The sequence below is a fragment of the Adiantum capillus-veneris genome, chromosome 17 (assembly GCF_014529385.1).
Source record: "Adiantum capillus-veneris isolate H3 chromosome 17, ASM1452938v2, whole genome shotgun sequence".
NCBI classification, from domain to species: domain Eukaryota; kingdom Viridiplantae; phylum Streptophyta; class Polypodiopsida; order Polypodiales; family Pteridaceae; genus Adiantum; species Adiantum capillus-veneris.
Genome location: NC_140947.1, coordinates 97,081,481 through 97,087,480, shown reverse-complemented (window position 1 = coordinate 97,087,480; position 6,000 = coordinate 97,081,481).

Here is a 6,000-nt window from a genome sequence, read left to right as displayed (position 1 = left end):
CACAGGTGACGATGCTGACTCTCAAGCATCCATGACATTACCCCCTCCTCTAGCGACGAGTTCCACGAGGAGTAGTGGCGTTCCCTGACTGGGGCTTCCATGGATGTTGTTGATGGAACTCTTGGACTTTGAGAGATGCATGCTGAAGATTGTGTGTTGGCTCCCAGGTTCATTCACTGACATCATAGCCTTTCCAATGCACCAAGTAGTGTAACCTGCCATGCGAAACTCCAAAATCTAGGACTTTCTCGACCTTATATTTGTCATGTCCTTAAATCTCAACCGGAGGAGGTGGTTGTAGGGCTCTTCCGGGGATCTTAGATGTGTGACAAGGTTCTAGGACTAAGACATGAAATACCGGATGGATTTTCATGGATAAGGGCAAATGGAGTTGATAGGTGACTGGATTGACTTGACGGATAATTTTAAACGAGCCAAGCCTTCGATAATCAAGCTTTTGACATGGACGATATGAACGCAGATCACGCCGGAGGAGCCACACTTTATCTCCTTCTTTGTATTTTGGATGCTGCATGCGATGGAGATCTGCACTTTCCTTATACTTGGATTGAGCTTCTTTGATATGAATTGTAAGTTCTTTGTGAATTGCAAATAATTGTTGTGTAAGATGAACAAAAGCTGGATTCTTGACTTGATGATGTGTGTGGATATCCTGTTTGGGATGTTGACCATAATTAGCAAAGAATGGAGTGTGACGGGTGGAGGAATGGAAACTGTTATTATAGGAGAATTCTGCTAGCTGTAGGAGCTCGACCCAATTATCTTGGTGATAATTGATAGTACAACAAAGATGTTGTTCCAAAACTTGATTTACTCTCTCTGTTTGTACATCACTTTGTGGGTGATTGGCTGAGGAGAGGCTGATTTGTACTCCGAGTAGCTTGAATAAGCTTTTCCAAAAGCTAGAGATGAATTGTGGGCCTTGATCAGAAACTATGTCATCCAGTAATCCGTGTTAACGATAGATATGCTGTAGAAAGAGTTTGGTCGTACCTTTGCCGGTGATGGTTTTAGTGGTTGGAATGAAGTGTGCCATTTTTGTAAACCGATCCTCGATTACTAAAATGGAGTCAAATCCTTGGGACAAGGGTAGCTCTACAATGAAATCCATGGAGATGGATGACCATGGTTTGCTTGGAATGGGCAAGGGATGGAGTAACCCATGAGGACGATGATGAGGGGCGTTTGATCTATTGCAAGTGTCACAAGTGCCTACATACTCCTTGACAAGCTTCCACATTTGAGGCCACCAAAAGTCATGGGAGAGAAGCTCAATTGTCTTATTAACCCCAAAATGCCCTACTATGATGGAAGATCATGCCGTTGTTGAAGTACCTCCAAGCGTGTTGGTCCTGGTGGAATATAGAGAAGACCCTTGTAGTAAATTAGTCCATCAATTTCTTGAAAGTCCTCATTAACCTCTTGTCCTTCTAGTTGTTGTCTGATATTATGAGAAAGTGGGTCTTTGGCAATTTGCGTCTTCACCTTAGAAAGAAAAGTAGAATCTTCAGGAGCTTGGCTCATGGTGGCGTTTAGCTTAAGCTGCTTAGGTTTCAAAGTCACTAACTCTTGTTGATCAAATGCTGCGTCGCCTTTTCTAGGTGCAAGGTAGGATCTTCTTGATAAGGCATCTGGCTTACCTTGTTAACGGCTAGGTCTATAAGAGATAAGAAAATCAAACCTTGATAGGATACCACTCCACCTGGCTTGGCGACGATTCAAGACACGGGATGCCATAAAGTATTCCAAATTCTTGTGATCTGTAACAGTGATCTTATGAGGAGCTCCTTCAAGTAGGTGACGCCAAGTGTTGAAGGAGTCAATGATTGCTAAGAGCTCTTTGTCATGGATTTTATAATTGATTTCTACAGTTGAGAACATGCGGGAATGAAAAGCCATTGGATGTACTCAACCATCCTCTCCTACTTGGGATAGAATGGCGCCAAGGGTAAAATCTGAAGCGTCTCTTTCTAGGATGAAAGGATTTGTAGGATCTGCATGAATTAGAATGGGTGCAGTCGTAAAAGATTTCTTGAGAGTATGAAAAGCTTCCGCGACCTCTAAGTACCAGACAAACTTATTACGGCCTTTCAACCTTGTGAGTGTTGTAACCACCTTTGAGTATCCCTGTATAAAGATACGATAGAAATTTGCATCTGAGGAAACATTGAACATCTCTTATCGAGGTGGATGTCTCCCAATCAAGGATGGTTTGAACCTTCTTTGGATCCATGGAGATTCCCTTTTCAAAGATAACATAACCAAGAAATTCCACCTTAGATTGATGAAAAGAGCACTTCTCCAACTTTGCATATAACCTTGATGCACGAAGCTTTTCAAGCACTAATCGTACATGGTGCTCATGCTCTTCTTGATCCTTGGAAAATATCAATATATCATCCAAGTATATCACCACAAAATAATCCAAATACTCCCAAAAGATATCGTTCATTAAATGTTGAAAAACTGTTGGGGCATTTGTGAGACCGAATGGCATGACGGTATATTCAAAGTGGCCATACCTTGTCCAAAAGGCTGTCTTCCATTGATCACCTTCTTTGATTCTGACTAGGTTGTAAGCACCACGAAGGTCTATTTTTGTGGATATTCTTTCCTTGCCAAGGCGCTCAAGAAGCTCTGGGATCAAGGGAAGGGGATAGCAATTCTTGACGGTGATCTTGTTCAAGCCCCTATAATCCACGCACATCCAGAGAGTGCCATCCTTCTTTTTTACAAAGAGTATTGGAGCTTCTGCTAGGGACTTTGAATGCCATATGAACCCCTTAGCAAGATTCTCATCAATAGTTTCTTGTAATTCTACCAATTCATCTTGAGATAGCTTGTATATTGGGCCAAAAGGAGGTTGGGTTCCCTCCTGAAGCTCTATAGCACAATCATAGGGTCGATGCTCCGGTAAGAGGTCTGCATCCTTCTTCTCAAAAATATCATTGTAATCTTGAGATTGACGTGGCAATGCCTCCATGATTTTTGTTGTCGACGTGTTGGTTGGTGTTGCAAATATCAGGAAAGTTGGATACTTTTTTGGCTGCAAGCATGAAGACCTTGGCTCCAAGATATATATGCCTATTATGCCTTCCCTTCTTCTTATGTACTTTCTGTGGTTCAATTCTCCGAGCCCTCCAATCGATGTCAGGATTATGTAATTCAAGCCACGGTAGCCCAATAACAATCGGACTGCTTGGGCTTTGTATAATATTGAACGCTATTCTTGAAACATGCTCCTTCAATGTTACTTATATGAGGTGAGTTTCATACCTGACATCCCCTGAAGCGAGGGGACGACCATCAATGACTTCTACAGTTGCTGGATTAGACTTCTCCACAAGTGGTATGCCTTGTTCTTTTGCAAATTCTTTGTCCATGAAGCACACCGTTGCACCTGAATCTAGTAATGCTTCACAATCCATGTGCCTACCCGGAATATGGATCTTGAGTGGTAGCATAAAACTTGAAGTGGAATCAACGGAAGAAAGAGACCTTCTTTTGCTTGTCTTTTGTCCAACCGATCGGTCTCTATTGGGGTTGGACGTCCATGTTTTCCAAACACGTTGAGGCCATTGCACCATGAACCTTCATCCTTCTCTTCCTTGGACACTGTTGAACAATATTCCCCTACTCGTTTCAATACATACATAAGCCATTAATGTGTCGCCTTTGCTTCTCCTAGGCTGAGAGAGGTTGAAACCGTGCTGAATCAACTTGCATGGGCTCAATGCTTGATTCATGGCCCTGTTGAGATGTGTAGCCATTATGTGTCACTTGTGTTTGGGGTCGCAATGGTTCCACAAGACGCCTCTCTTGTCTCCTCTCAAATAGTCGATTACACATTCTATTACTTGAGAGATGAGCTCGCTTAGTGTGTGAACCTTTGGTATAGTGAATAAAAGATCTTTTAGGCCATCCTTTAATCCCCACCGAAATTGGCTAATGAAATATTCCTCATGCCAAGTCAAATCACAAGTGACCTGTTGAAATGCGGATACAGTTCTTGAGCCTTGGCAGAGATTTCTAAGTTTGGTTTCAGCAACCATTGCTCTATCAGTATCCCCAAAGGTTGCAAAGAACTCCTGCACAGAAGCTTCAAAGTCATGAAGGAGAGGAGATTCTTTTTCAAGTAAGGGAGCAAACCAAGAGAGAGAGAGAGAGAGGAGAGTCCCAATAAGGCCTACTTGAGAGGCATCATCTGGATAACGCTCTCGTTGCATTCGAATGAAGAGACGCACTTGTTGGAGAAAACCTCTAAACTTTGATCTAGTCCCATCAAAATTTTCAGGCATGCTAACCTTCGGCTCCTTATGTTGTTGAGAATAGCTAAATATTGCAGCTTGTACTTGATGCTGTTTGTCTCTTGAAGCTCTTGAATTTGACGTTGAAGATCTTGCAACGCCAGTCCCAAGATTAGGGGTTTCCTTGCTTGAAGTTGAGTGTTACTCTCGTGAAGTTCCTGTAACTGATCTTGGATGCTTTGCAATGTGTTGATGACACCTTCCATCGTCGGCTCCATGATGGATTCATAAGATTAAGAGATGGTAGTCTTGCCAAACTGTTATGAGTGCGTATAGAGCTAGAAGAGAGCAAGAGGAGGCACTCACAATGTACAAGAACTTGGACTTGATGATAAGCTTAATATTGATTATAAGACTTAATACTTTATTAAGAGAGCTAGATACAAGACTTGGATTACATGACTTGAGTAGAAGACAAGGCTTGATTGCAAGGACAAGACTTCAGCATAAGAACTAGAAGAGGGATTTCCTCATAGGAGCCTCACAACTGGTGTTGGCAAGACTGAGGGGCTTGTGGCCCAAGACCCCTATTTATTCTAGTGCTTGAGGAGGTTACTTGAGGAGGTTAAAACTTTCTAGGTTCTTCTTGAGTAGGTTAGAATCTTCTAGAACCCATTAGGAAGAGAATGGGGTCTAGGAGGGCCTCTTTATTTGGTAGTTTAAGAAAGTCGAACCTCTCCTATTAAGAAATAAATCAAAGGACAACTTTTAAATTCAAACAAGCAAAATGTTTAGTTTATTTGAATTCAAATTTTCCCCCCAAAATGAAATTTAAAATCTAGCGTGTAAAACCATATCATGTAACATATCTATGGAAAGAGCTTGGCCTTTAGATTACATATCTATAATCTCCACTCAAATCGAAGATTGTATGTAGGAATTATAGAGGGCCAAAAATCATAAAGTTGTGCACCCCCTTTTTTGGGGGGAAAAGTGCATCCTTTGAACACTCTTACATCTCTCTTACACACCCACCATTCTTGCACACATAGCATGCATCTATTTGTCAAGATGTTAATCACCTCCATAATCTCATGGCAAATAAAGAGGCCCTCCTAGACCCCATCCTCTTCCTAATGCTTCTTGATCCTTCTAGTTCTTCTAGAACCTTCTGGATCCTTCTTCAACTTTCTAGAGCTTTCCAAAAACTTCTAGATTCTTTCAAAATCTTCTCCAAGCTTCTAGAAACTTCTAGAATCTCCTTGATACTTTTAGAACCTTCTAGAATCTTCTAGATCCTTCTAGATTCTTCTAGAGCCTTCTAGTGATGATGTAGGCAATGACACAGGTGACGATGCAGGCAGCGGACTGACTCTCAAGCATCCATGACATTATATATATATATATATGTATATATATATATTGTATATGTATATGTGTGTATATATATATATATATATATATATATATATATATATATATATATATATATATATATATATATATATATATATATATAATGTATATGTATATATATATATATATATATATATAATGTATATATATATATATATATATAAATGACTTTGCTTGCAAAAATGAATTTCTCATTAATATCCTTGATACCAGTAAGGAAAGTGTCCATGCCATTGTCCTCTTGTGTAATATTTGACTCCAGCTCTTCACGCAACAATACAATTTTAGCCTCATTTGCGACTTGCCTAAAGATTAG